The sequence below is a fragment of the Notamacropus eugenii genome, chromosome 4 (genome assembly GCF_028372415.1).
Source record: "Notamacropus eugenii isolate mMacEug1 chromosome 4, mMacEug1.pri_v2, whole genome shotgun sequence".
Classification (NCBI taxonomy): Eukaryota; Metazoa; Chordata; class Mammalia; order Diprotodontia; family Macropodidae; genus Notamacropus; species Notamacropus eugenii.
The window spans coordinates 60,711,614-60,724,223 of NC_092875.1; the positions used below are offsets into that span (position 1 = coordinate 60,711,614).

General features: G+C 43.0%; 1 protein-coding gene across 1 annotated transcript in view; it reads left to right on the plus strand.

The window, feature by feature from the left end:
* Positions 1–12,610, plus strand: part of LOC140502224 (uncharacterized) — a 45,961-nt gene that overhangs the window by 7,010 nt on the left and 26,341 nt on the right. Inside the window, exons 3-4 of the mRNA XM_072606524.1 lie at positions 9,801–9,920; positions 10,707–10,779. The gene's annotated coding sequence lies outside the window, so the exon portion shown is untranslated. The remainder of the gene's footprint in view (positions 1–9,800; positions 9,921–10,706; positions 10,780–12,610) is intronic.

Below are 12,610 nucleotides of genomic sequence, written 5' to 3' on the forward strand. Positions count from 1 at the left end.
GGTTAGACTAGATCCTCTCTAAAGTCTTGGGTGATTCAGTTCAAAAAACACTACACCTCTGTACAAGGAAATGGGCCCTGGGAATAAGAAGACAAAAAAGAAATAGAATGTAGTTTAAAGAGGAAATATTTCCCCTTAAGTGATACCTGAGCCTTAAAGGAAGTCAGGGATTCTAAGAAACTATGTTGAAAAGGGTGCGCTCTCCAGAGCGTATACAAAGGCAGTGGGGCAGAGCCTGTAGAAAGGTAGAAAGATGGAATGTCAGGTTTGGGGAACTACAAGTAGACCAGTTTTTCTAGGTATATGAAGGAGTTAAAGGAGTTTTTTCTTTTTCTTTCCCCTAGAGGCAATCAGGGTTAAGTGATTTGCCAAGGGTCCCACAGTTACTAAGTGTCCGGTCAAATTTGAACTCAGGTCTTACTGACTCCAGGGCTGGTGCTCTGTCCATTGCACCAGCTCGCTGTCTCTGTCAAAGACTTAAATTAATAGACTGAGGACTTTATGTTTTATTCTAGGGTCAGTAGGGAACCACTGAAGATTTTTGAGCAGGAGAGTGACATAAGATACAGATTTAAGGCTTTAAGAGACCTGATAGAGTCCTTAAAGGATTCCAGGGGATTCCAAGGGAAGGAGGAGCATTCTTCAAGTGTGACTACACCTAGACAATCGGTGACTACCGAGACAACATCCTCCATTTTGCAAATGAGGAAACTAAGGCCCAGAAAGAATAAATAGCTTGCCAAGGGGATTTGGGTTTGTTTAGTCATTTCTAACTCTCCCAGATGCCTTTTTGAGGGGGGGGATCGGCAAAGATACTGGAGTTGTTTGCCATTTCCTTCTCCAGCTCATTTTACAGAGGAGGAAACTAAGGCCCAGAAAGGATAATTTGCCAAGGTCATTTGTGTTTATTTAGTCATTTATAATTCTCTGAAATGCCTTTTGGGGAGGGCAGGGTTGATAAAGATACCAGAGTGGTTTGCCATTTCCTTCTCCAGTTCATTTTACAGAGGAGAAAACTGAGGAAAACAGGGTTAAGTGACTTGCCCAGGGTCACACAGCTAGTAAGTATCTGAGGCCAGAGTTGAACCCTCCAAGATGAGTTTTCCTGATTCCAGTCCCTATCCACTGCACCAGTGTGAGAAGGGGAAAAGGAGAGGATGAGGTTGGTAACCCTCAGAAAGAAGTGGCCAGACATGTGGAAAAAGAATGTACAATACTATGGAAGGTGAGGAGGAGAAAAGAGGGATGCCCCAGTGTGTCAACCATCAAGTAAAAGGATGGAGAATGGTGTGGATTTAGCAGAAATAGGGAAATCTGGAGGGAGGATGGGATTGTTGGCTGGAGTCTTCTTGGGGAGAGGAGGAGAGGGAGAATATAATGGCTTCCCTTTTGGATCTGCTGAGTAGGCAATGCCTGTATTGGAGATATTCAGCAGCCAGTTGGTAATGGAGGACCATTAGAGTTGGCTATTAACTTTGGGGAGGTGAGGTGGGGGGTGGGGAGGTCATCTGGGTAGAGATGCTTATTGAATCCATTGGAGCTGATGCAATCACAAGAGAGATTAGAGAAATAAGAGAAGAGGGCAAGGGACAAAGCCTTTGAGAGTGAAAAAGCTTCATGGGAGGGAGATAAATGATAATCCAGTGAAGAAGCCTGAGAAGGAGCAGTATCTCAGGAACTCTGGGAGGAGGGGAGAGAGGAGTGGTCAGCAGTGTCAAAAGCAGCCAGGAGGTCAAGAAGGATGAGGACTGAGAAAAGGGCATCAGGCTTAGCTGTGAAGTGATCCCTGGTAGCCTTGGAGAGGGCAGCTTCAGCAGCATGGGGAAGATCTGAAGCAGTGTGGCTGCTCTCTGTCAGAGCATCACACATCCGACTCTGGAAGGCATGTTCATTGTCATCTCATTGGCAGGCAATTTAGAGAAGATGCCCTTCTAAGAGTCGTGGTTAAGAATGCATAAAATAAAATATATAGGATTATAAATATATTAAATCTAATATCCAGAGGAAGATACTGTGACCCTGAAAGCTTAAGCAACTTCAGTTTCATTAAACAAGCATTCATTGAGTACCTACTATGTGCAAGAAATAATAGGTATGGGAATAAAAAGGCAATTGTGAAATGTTCTTGACTTAAAGCTTAAGTTGTACTGGAGGTAGTGATGTCAACAGCAAGTAATTTCAAGAGCAAATGGCAGTGTTGTCTAATGGTTAGAGAGGGGCTACTACTGAGTAAAGAAGACTTGGGTCTCCATCCTGCCTGAAAAGTACTGGTTGTGTGTACCCCTATATTTTTCCTATTTTCTAAATCATATATCATGATACTATATTCAACATAACATTGTCAAAAAAAATTTTGTAAGAAAAACTTAAGTCTGGCCCATGCAGTGACCCAACAGTGGCTCCAGGGGACTGCCTTCTGACAGAGAGCTGATGGACCCAGGGTGCTGAGTGACATATATGCTTTGGACATGGCCGATGGAGGGATTTGCTTTCATTGATGATGCATATCTGTTATGAAGGTTCAGGTTTTCTTTTATTTTCAGTTGGGAGGCTGGATATAGGAAGAGAGGTTACGCTTGTTGATTGGAAAAACAAGTTTAGATATTTTTAAAACATGTGCATGAGATTGAATATCTACTCCCCCCACCCCCAAATTCCTGAGTGGGGGAAGAAGAGTGTGGGCCTGAGAGGGGAGAGGGATCCCAGAATGAATGTGCCTCTCCCAGCAGGCCTTTCTTCTGACCATCCACACCTGTACAGGTAAAGCACACCTGGGCTCTCCCCAGAAGGGAAACAAAGCCTGGAGCTTGGATTACTGAGCTGGGGCTTAAGGGCCTCTCCTTTCTCCCCCCTCACCCCCATTATAAGGACACCTGTGGTCACTAATCCCTTGTCCCTGCTGGGCCTGGTGGGCCTGCACCCTCCTCTAGGGACCCCTTTTCTGTCTGGGAAAATGGCCTGTTGCTAGGTCATATCCCTGGTTGAATACATCAAGAGAGGGGAAGCCCTCCTTGTGAGCTTGCAGGCCCCTATCAAGGTTGGGAGGGTGAGGCCATCATTTAGGGGAGTAGGCACCCTTGGGTAAGGGAACTGTGTGATATGATTGGAAGATCTGGGCAAGATCCTTTCCTCTCTCCAGGTCTCTATCTCCTCTTCTGTAAAAATGTGAATAAGGATCTGAGTCCCTTTCAAAGTCTGCCTTTATAAGATTCCAGCAATTCAATGGGGAGAGCTGTGGTGATAAACGAGTAGTCCAGGAATGGAATGGCAACTCATAGAGCTCAAGGGAAGGATAGATACAGTTCCAGTCAAACCTGGAGAGTACAGCTGCCAGTTTCTGGGCCACACCTATGCCTAGTTTTTGTTTCTGTAGAATGGAAGCAATGAGATACCCTCCTATCCATAGGAAATTCCAATCCTGTCCAATCCTCTCTTTTAGAGAAATGGCAAGAAGGTTGTTTTTGGAATCGGGGACCTTGGTTTGTATCTTAGCTCTGCCACTGCAGGACATTAGCAAATACACTGACTCACTCTGGGTCTTGGTTTCCTCATCTATAAAATGAGAGGTTGGATTAGATCAAAGGTATCAGAAGGGCAGCCTGCAACACTCCGGAGTGCAGCCAGAGCCAGAATAAATGTGATTAGGACATATGGAACAAGAGAAATAAAAATGCCTTAGAACATAGTTAATGTTAATATGTGATTTTCTAAGTCAACATGAGGTCTGCAGGGATCACTATGCACAGTTTAGTTAGAGGCCCCTGCTTCTATTTGAGTTTGCCACTCCAGATCTCTAAAGCCCATAATCCTCCAGTCTCTTCCACAGCTCTGATGGCAGCATCTGTCTGGGTCTGTGGATTGGCTGGGGTTTGCCTATCTCTCAGTGTTTGTGTTTCTTCCTCTGTCTCCAGTGGTCACTAGGTCTCCATTTCTGATGCAGATCTATCTCTCCCCAGTCGAAGTCTCAGTCCCCATCTCTGTCTCTTCCCTATCTCTGATTTCTCGCCCAGCATGCGGTACAGGCTCTAGCCCACAGCCTCCCCAGAGAGGGACCTGATTTGAATGAGAAAAGGGCAGGGAACTGACCTTCAACCTGGGCTGCCCCAGGGCTGTTGAGGCCAGAGCCTCTGCCTAAGAAGGCAGGGCTCAGGGAGAGGGAGGGGGAGGGGAAGATAGGGGCGATTGTTCTCAGGCTACCAACAGCTCCCCGGGTGCTGGGTGGGGGAGGGGCAGGGGGCCAGGGAAAGCCCTGACCCCGGAAGACTGCTTTCTGTCCCTGCCTAGCCCCACTTCCTTCTTCTCAGGGACCAGAGCAAAGCAGCTGTGACCAGGGGATGTGGGGCATTCCTTTCTCCAGGCCAGCACTAGGCTGATAGAGAGAGATCCAACACCATGAAAGAAACAGATAATCCAAACAACAATAATATTATCTAATCTTTATAGAATATTGGAAGGTTTGCAAAGCACTTTACAACTATTATCTGATTTAATCTTCTCCATGATCCTGAAAGGTAGGTGCTAATATTATCCCCATTTTGCAGATGAGGAAACTGAGGCACAGAGAGGTTAAGTGACTTGCCTAGAGTCATACAGCTAGGAGGTATGTGAGGTGGGATTTGAGACTATGCTTTTCTGACTCCAAGAGACTATCCATTAGGACTGTAGTCTCAAAATGATCTGGATGAGGGGCAGGGTCTTCTGGGGGTCAGGGTGTCATCAATCAACTGGAGGGTGGAAAGATGGGTTGAATCTCACCCCAGTGACAATCAACTATCTCGAGCAAACCATACTTACTCTTGACAAAAATAGGTCCCTCCAACCCTTCCCACCCCATCCATTAGGGCCCTACCTTCTGCTGTTCCAATTTACTCCTCATAGATAGAGGGTTCATAGTTGTTTATCTGTACCATTAGACTCCATGAGAGCAGGAACTGTTTTTTTTTTCTTTTCTCTTTGTATCCCCAGTAATTGGCACGTAGTAGGCACTTAATATATCTTGTTTACTGACTGTTCCCAACCTCCCTCCCCATCTTGGTCCTCTACAAACCCCTCAGGACAGTTATAACCTAACCCCTAGCATCGAACCTACAGCAGCCACAGTAGCAAATCCCCACCCCTTTCCCCAGATCATGTCACACCTGCAGCAGGAACTCACTTGAAGGACAGGTTTTGCTTTTCCTAACAGTAACTGGTGACTAAGAATTGCCCAGCCTCCCTCCTTTTCTTCTGGGGTGGGACAGTATTTCCAAAGAAGAGCAGGTGCTGATGGTTTGGACAACTGGAAGATTTCATGGCATTCCACTTTCCAGCAAGCTCACCCCTCCTGCAGATTTCTCTGTTACTGTCCTGAGGCACTAAGTCACCCATACTTGCAACCTTGTCATCCTTGATTTCTCATTCTCCCCCACCCCACATTCCCCATCAGTTGCCAAATCTTGTAGTCTCTCGGTCTCCAACAACTCTCTGATTCAATCCTATGTTTCCTCACATAGACCACCACCCTCATCCCCTCTCACTTGGATTATTGCAACACCCCCACTAAAACCAGGGATTTTTGACCAGCAGCTGTTGAACTAGTTTAAACTTTTTTCCCTGACAATTGCATTTCTTCTCCCATTCCCCTTTCTTGACTTAAGTCTCTCATCTCAAATCCTTCCTCAACAGAGCTACCAAGATGTGCCCACCCTCCTTTTGTTTGCAGGCAATCCAGAGGTTAAGTGACTTGCCCAGGGTCACACAGCTAATAAGTATCTGAGGCGAGATTTGAACTCTGATCTTCCTGACTTGAAGGCTTGTGCTCTAACCGCTGAACCACCTAGCTGCCCCCAAGATGACTTTCTAAAGCATTTGCCTGACCATTTCCCTTCCTTCTGGCAGTTCCCAGTGGATTTTAGTAGCAAGTGTTATCTCATTTTTATGGCATCCATTTGAAATGTGTATTTTTGTGTAAGTTTTCTACCATATATCAGGTGTATAGTGATGTGATATTCAACTTAGGAAATAGGGTGTGAAAGCTCAAAACCTTTTTACTGATAGGGATGGGATCCAAAAAGTTTGGAGAGCACTGGACTAGGCTAATTTCTCTCTAGATCCTAGAATCTCAGGGTTGGAAGGAAGAAAAGAAAAAAACAAATATTAAGTGCCTACTACCAGAGCAGGCATTTTGCTAAATGCTTTATAAAGGCTATCTCATTTGATCCTCAGTTAGCCTCATTTTACAGTTCAGGAACTTGAGACAGGCAGAGGTTAGGTGAGTTAGCATAGAGTCTATCTAGTAAGTCTGGGTGGGGGGTTGTACAGTGGATAAAGTGCTGGGCCTGGAGTCAGAAAGGACTGAGTTCAAATCTAGCCTCAGAGTTTCTAAACTGTGTGACCTTCACCAAAAGCAAAACACCAACAAAAAACTCTACCTGCCTCAGTTTCCTTATCTGTAAAATAGGGATATTTTAGGAATATAGAAATTTAAGAATAGGAAACATAGGAATGAATGAGAGAGTTGTTGGGGACAGAGAAATCACAGGTTTTGGCAACTGATGGGGAATGTGGAATGGGGGAGAATGAGAAGCCAGCTCAACTCTCAGAGCTGTTGTGAGGATCAAATTAGATTATTTTTGTAAAGTGCTTTGCAAACCTTAAAATGCTGTATAAATGCTCTTGTTGTTTCTTGAACAAGAATAGTTCTAGGATTGAAAGGCACCTCAGAGAGCATCTGATCCAAATTCTGTCCCCCAAATACCCAACAAGTCATCATCTAATCTGTCTTTGCTTGAAGACTTCACTAAGGGAGAACCAACTGCATCCTAAAGTAGATAGTCCTAATTTATCAGGCAGATTTTCCCCCAAGTCAAACCTAAATCCATCTCTCTGCCATTCCTGGCTGCTAGCTCTGCTCTCTGGGTCCAAATAGAACAAATCTAATACTTCTTCCACATCCAGTCCTTCAAATACTGAAAGATCGCTGTCATGGCCCTATTCCATCCCAAGTCTTTTCTTCCTCTGGCTAAACCTCCTCAGTTTCTTTGCCCTTATCCCTTCACCATCCTGATTGCCTTCCACCAGGGCCTTTCTACCTTCTTCAATGTTCTTACTAAAACAGAGGGTCCAGACTGAATACAATACTCCAGGTGTGCAGAGATCAGGAGCTATACCAGTGCCTGACACATAATAAATGAATTAATGAATGTTCTATCTCTTTTTCATCTCTAAAGTGCAGGCCATCATTTTTTCTCTTAATGCAGCCCAAGATTATATTAGATTCTTGTTATGATATCATACTGGTGATTCCTGTTGAGGAATCATTAAAGCTTCCAGAGAACTAGGAGGTACTTCAGATAAATACCTTGAGTCAAGAAGAGCTAAGTTCAAATCCAGTCTAAGACCCTTATTAGTTGTGTGATCCTGGGCAAGTCATTTAACTCCTACCTGCCTCAGTTTTCTCATCTATAAAATGGGGATAATAGCACCTATCTCCCAGGGTTGTTTCAAGGATCAAAAATGAGATAATATTTGTAAAACCCTTAGCACAGTACCTGGAAAATAGTAGGCACTATAGAAATGTTAACTATTGTTGTTATCACTATTAATAGATAATTATTGATTATTAGATAGATTAATAGATTATTATTGATCAAACATTATACAGTGTATAAGTGCTACATATAAATAATTGATTATTATTAATATATTTTAAATAACATATCTTTGCTTATATATTATTATTATTATTAAGTTATCAGTATTAATAGATAGCATTTATACATTATGTTCTACATGTTAGCTCATTTGATCCTCATACAGCAACCTGTGAGGTTGTCAGTCACTCAGTCAATCAACAAACATTCATCTCTTCCTATGTGCCTGGAATTGTACTAAGTCTTGGAAATACAAAGCAAGACAAATGACCGTCTCTGCCCTCAAGGACCCCACAGTCTAATGAGAGAGACAACATGTAAACAACTATGTCCAAACAAGATTTAGACAGGATAAATTGAAAATAATTAGCAGAGAAAAGGCACTAGAAGTGAGGAGGATCAAGAAAGACTTCCTGTAGAAGGGGAGATTTTAGATGGGACTTAAAGGAAGTGAAGGATAGCGGAAATGCAGATGAGGAGAGAGAGTACTATTATTACCACCATTTTACAGATGATGAAACTGAGGCTAAGCAACTTGTCCAGGGTCACACAGTATCAGAGACCGAATTGGAACTTAGGTCTTCCAGCTTCTAAGCCCAGTGCTCTTACCTACTTCTTAACATAGCTATCTCTAAAACTGCCTGCGAGATCTTTTCCAGGTGAACTGCTGCTTAACCACCTCTTCCTCCTGATCTTGCATGTTCCAGGTTGATTGTATGAACCCAAGTGATCCCAATTACACATCATCTCCTTCCATTGAGCCCAGTATTTCAACCAGTTGAGATCTCTCTGAATCCCTTCCCCCTCTGCCCAGAAAATATTTTTTTAGTGAATAAAAAAAACAAACATGAATAACCATATCCCAGTAGAGAGCGAAAAATCACCCTTTAACCCTTCTGTCACTCAAAGTGTTAACTCTCTCTTCTAGACTTGTGTCATCTACAAATTGGATGAACAGGCCATTTGGATCTTTATTCAAGTCACTGCTGGAAATGTTAAACAGCGCAGGGACAAGCATAGATCCCTGGGGCATTGCACTAGAGACATCCTTTCAGGTTGAAATAGAAGCATTAACAACTGTTCTTAGAGTCTGACTGTTTAAGGAGTTTGGAATCCTTTGTCATTGTCTAGCTCTCTATTTTGTCCAGCAAGAAGACTTTGTCAAGTGCTATCCTAAAATCTAGGTGAATTACATCTTTTAGTTGCATATATATACATATATATGTATGTGTGTATATATGTATATGTATGTATGTAGGCAGATAGATGGATGGATAAACAGACAGACAGACAGACAGATAGATAGATAGACAGATAGATACATAGATCGATTGATCGATAGAGATAGGTTCCTATGGCTAATCTACCAGCCAAGTAATACTGACAAAAAAGGACATAAGGTTAGTCTGGCATGACCTGTTTTTCATGAAACCCTGCTGGCTCTTTGTGATTGGTGTCTCTTTTTCCAGATGTTTACTAACCCATTTCTTTAATAACACATTCTAGTATTTTGTCAGGAATCAAAGATAAGCTCACCGAACTCTACTTTGTACATTCCATTCTCTCCCGTTTTTGGAAAATTGAGACATTTGCCCTTCTGTATTGTAATCCTTCAGTACCTTTTCCCACATATTCCAAAGAACCCTGATGGTGGAGCAATCACATCTGCCTACTGTTTCTGTATAGAGAGTGTCAGTCAATTATGCCACAACCACGTATTAAGCACCTAGTTGTGTTAGGTGGAGGTAGCTAGGTGGCTCGGTGGATAGAGCTCTGGGCCTAGAGTCAGAAAGACCTGAGTTCAAATTTGGCTTCAGATACTCATTAGCTATGTGACCCTGGGCAAATCACTTAACCTCTGTTTGCCTTAATGTGCTGGAGAAAGAAATAGCAAATTGCCCCAGTATTTTTACCAAGAAAATCCATTGTTGTGCTATGGTTCATGGGTCATGGAGAGTTAGACAAGACTGACCGAACAACAACAAATGTGTCAGGCATGGCACTAAGTGAGGGGGATACAAAGCTAGATCAAAGAATGCCTGCTTTCAAAGACCTTACAGTCTATCCTGGTGACAGTGGAAAGTCTGAGATTTTGTGGTATTAGAATCATAGAAGTGAGAGTTGGAAGGGGTCTTTGAGATCACTTAGTCCAATCTCTTTATTTTGCAGATGGGAAAACTGAGACTTAGAAAGGACAAGTGACCCGTCTAAGATCTTATAGCTTGACTGTTTAATGAAATTCGTTTCAGCAGATACTTATTGCCTGTTATGTGAAGGCCATCTGACTAAGTAAGTATCCACTCTACCACAGCTACCATTCATAATGAATATGAAAAGAAAGACAGAAGAGCTGTAAACTGAATGTGAGTCAGCAGTGTATTGTGGCAGCCAAAAATATTAATGCAGTCTTGGACTGCATTAAAGGAGGCAGAAATTCCAAGAATAGGGATTGAATAGAATTGGTCAATCCACATCTGGAACATTGTGTTCAATTCCAGGCAGCTCAGTTTGATAGGGATATTGATAAGCTAATGAGTGTCTTGAGGACAAGTCCAGTGGTAAATGGCCTTGGATCCAGGTCATGTAAGAAGGGGGTTAAGGAACTGGGGATGTTTAACCTGGAAAGGAAAGTGTCAGGGAGGAACTGATGGCTGTGTTCTAATACTTGTTGGGTTACAAGGAGGAAGGTTATACATGTACTGCTTGGCCCCAGTGGACAAAACTAGAAACAGTGGGTGGAAGCTACAAAGCCGATTTAGGTTTGATTTCATAAAAAAAAAAAAAATCCAAAAAAACAACTCTCCTAGTAATGTTATCCAAAGGTAGGAAGAAGATGAAATAGAAAAGCAAATAGAAAACTTGGCCTCTGAGTCAGGCAGACCTAGATTCAATTGCCCCCACTGAAACGTACTAGCTGAGTGACCCTGGACAAGTCACTTAACCTCTTAAGGCAACCCTCTAAGATTATAAATTGGAGAGCAAGTGCTGACTTATATTGGTAGAGTATTTCTCTGGTTCCTGTGCGATGGAATCACAGAAATCACAGGACTTGTTTTTGTTTTGTTTTGTTTTTAGAGGAATGAGCTGTTTTGGAAGTGGAATCTACCCCCTCCTTGGAGGTTGTGGAGGCTGGAAGATCCCTTTGCAGGTATTGTCAGGGGTTTTCCTTTCATGTATGAATTGGACTAGATGTCCAGCGATGTCCCTTTCAATTCTCAAATTCAGTAATTCTGTGAAGGGGCAGAAACAGCTTTAGCTGGGTCTAGTCTACTTAAGACTGAAGACTGAAGATGCCAGTGGCTGTCTTTTGGTCTGAACCTGCCTCTGAACACAGGCTCAGCTGGCTTCCTTCCTGACCCACCCACTAACCCTTGTCTGCTCTTGCTCCCCACCATGATTTTTAGCATTTCCATGTGAAAGGGGTGGTGACCTTGGGTGCTTCTCCCAGTCTTTGGCTTCTGACCCTTGACCCCCTCTACCTCCACCTTCAGTAGGGCCCCTCCAGAGGGGATGGATGGATGGATAGGCACTGCTTATGGGTCACTGACCTGGGGGAGCAGGGCCACTGAGGACAAAAGGGGTGGGAGGGACTGGAGGGCACAGCCCCTCCATGGAGACCAGACTCTCTTCCCCTTCTTGCTCTCCTCACTAGGGCATTCAGCAAGCAATGGGGGGAGGGGATGGAAAGAGAAAGAACTGATCTCCATTCTCAGACACATTGCCTTGGATATCCTCTCTGCTGGCTATAAGCACTGCCCCCGCCCCACTTGCTAAAACAGATCCTCAGTGCATTTAACTCATATATCCCCCCTCCAGACTTTCAGATGAATGACTTCTACCCCTCTAGGTGGCCTAGGATGGTCACTAGATTTATCGAGTGTGGTGGTTTGGGATGAGGAGGATCAGAGTTGTATGATTGGACTCTGGCACCCCCTAGGGGTGGCTCCATTCTGACATCTTGAAATTCTAAAATGGTAGAAATCCTAGAATATAGCCTTGAGGAATCTTCGAATTCACAGAAGTGGGAAAATCCTTGTTGATGTCCTCCATCCTGCCTACCTCCTTCAGGACATAGCTGCAGCAGTCTTTCTGTGTTTTTCATGTAGCTTCAACCTCTCCCTCTCCATTGGCTACCTTCCCCAATTTCTTTGAACATGATCCCTCATTCTGAAAAATCTTTGCCTTCCCTTGTCCTTCCTACTCCACTCACCTTTCCATCTCTCTCCTCTTCTTTATTGCTACATTTCTTTTAAAGGATCTAACTGAATGCATATAGAAGATCAGTGTTTGGCAAACCTATTAAAATTAGGAAAGAAAAATGTGGGGAAAGGATTCATTATTTCATGACTTACTTGGCGAAAACTGATTAGCAATTTGGTGGGAAATGAACTTAAACTCATTTCCCACAATGTATTTCAGCAAATTCCAGTTTAAATACTTTTTTAAAAACTACAAAAAAGATGGAAGAAAATGGAATAAAGTATTTCTTTTTAATTGTGGAGGGGAGATAACTTTATTCTATTGAACTATTAGAAGGAATTGTTAAGGTTAAGATATATGCTCTTGACTTAGACTTTTTAATATTTTAATATTTAATATTTAGAACAAAAAACCAATATAATGGCTAGGAGAACTGGTAAGTACCTATGATCCCTGCTACAGCAGGAATCGGAGGCTGGTAGATCACTTTAATTAGGGAGTTTTGAACTGCAGTAGGACTATAACCAATCGTGTGTCTACATGAAGTCCATCACCACCATCTCCCAGTCCCCAACAGAAATCCACTAGACTTCCTAAAGAGAGGCAACCTGGCCCAGGTCAGAAAAAGAGCAGATTAAAGCTTCCATTCCATGCCAATCAGGATTGGCATTTCTGACGTAGTCAGAGGAAACCTCGTCTTGAGAAAGTATATATCTGAAAGTTGCTTTTTTAGAACTTTGACCAGTTTCTCATTTGTTTTAGATACATTTTTTAGGTGT